Genomic DNA, 1,452 nt, shown 5'->3' on the forward strand with positions numbered 1-1,452 from the left:
AAAGAGTTCATGAACAAAAATCAAATCACACGGGAAATAGTTGAAAGAATTAACAACTGTCACCTGCTCTAGCTGAGAATTTTTTCATGTCAAAAGAAATTACCGGAGTAGTGTGAAGAAGAAGCAAGTACGATCCCCAGGCAGCCCAAAGCTGCATGCACTGCATCTCGTCTCTAGCGCCTGTGACCTGCGCACTTGCCACCATGCCCAAGAGAAAGGCTGAAGGAGATGCTAAAGGTCATAATGCCAAGGTGAAGGATGAACCACAGAGAAAATCTGCAAGGTTGTCTGCTAAACCAGATCCTCCAAAGCCAGAGCCCAAATCTAAAATGGTGCCAGCAAAGAAGGGAGAGAAAGTACCCAAAGGGAAAAAGGGAAAAGCTGATGCCAGCAAGGATGGAAATAACCCTGCAGAAAATGGAGATGCCAAAGCAGACCAGGCACAAAAAGCTAAAAGTGCTGGAGATGCCAAGTGAAGGATGTGCATTTTTGATAACTGTGCACTTCTGATGACTGTACAGTTTGAAATACTATTTTTTATCAAGTTTTATAAAAATGCAGAATTTTGTTTTACTTTTTTTTTAAGCTACATTGTTAGCACACAGAACACTTCATTGTTGGTTTGTTGGGAAGGAGCATATGTCAGTAGTACAATGTCTCCAAAGCTGGATTGATGTGGGGAAGGTTCCTTTCCCTGTTGGTTTTGAGAGACTGCCTCTAGTCTCTCAAGAGGAAGAATTCCCTGATGTTGACACATGTGGCCACTATGGCATAAATGCTTTGTGGTACGGGACAGGTCTCAGTTTATTTTGTGTCCTCCTTTCCTCTGCCATCAGCATAAGCTTAACTTCCTTAATCCCAGAGATCTATTGGGATCTAATTTCTGAAAGTGATGTTACCAGTGTGTCAAGCAATCTGGACATGCCAGTAATGTTGAGGTGGTGTCTCACAAGAACAAGTGATTTCTTTTTTCTAGATTGTGAATCTCAGATTGATAATTCTGCCATTTTCATTTCCCAAAATTCAGGGTCAGCTTGTGAAAAGTTGTTAAACAACATGCTAAATGTCAAATGTCAACCCTCACTCTAAACTCCCTACTTCAGAGCCTCAAATGAAGACGTCATTGGATTTTATAGTGGCTTTCTGATTTTTGGTAGTCCATCCAAGAAGGGAGTTTGAAAGTCATCGTATACTGCTAAAGATTGTGAGCCCATGTTCTGCCTAAAATACCATGATTGTTTATGAAAAGTATCTTTAATAAAGCTGGATGCAGTTTGGCTTGGAAAAAAATTACCAACAAAGTGAAAAGACAAAACAAAAATTTGGAAAAAATCATGACAAGTAAGTACTCAGACAAAGGACTGCTCTCTACAATTTATAAAGAACTAAAAAACACTAGGGCCCCAAAATTTAAAGATCCAGTCCAAAAATGGGCATCTAGGATGAACACAC

The 1,452-nt window shown here is 40.0% G+C and overlaps 1 pseudogene; it reads right to left on the reverse strand.

The window, feature by feature from the left end:
• LOC101578858 overlaps nucleotides 1-166 on the reverse strand; it is a 27,496-nt pseudogene extending 27,330 nt beyond the window's left edge.
• Between the last annotated feature and the right edge of the window lie 1,286 nt (nucleotides 167-1,452).

Source organism: Octodon degus, unplaced genomic scaffold (genome assembly GCF_000260255.1).
Source record: "Octodon degus isolate 3935 unplaced genomic scaffold, OctDeg1.0 scaffold00170, whole genome shotgun sequence".
Classification (NCBI taxonomy): Eukaryota; Metazoa; Chordata; class Mammalia; order Rodentia; family Octodontidae; genus Octodon; species Octodon degus.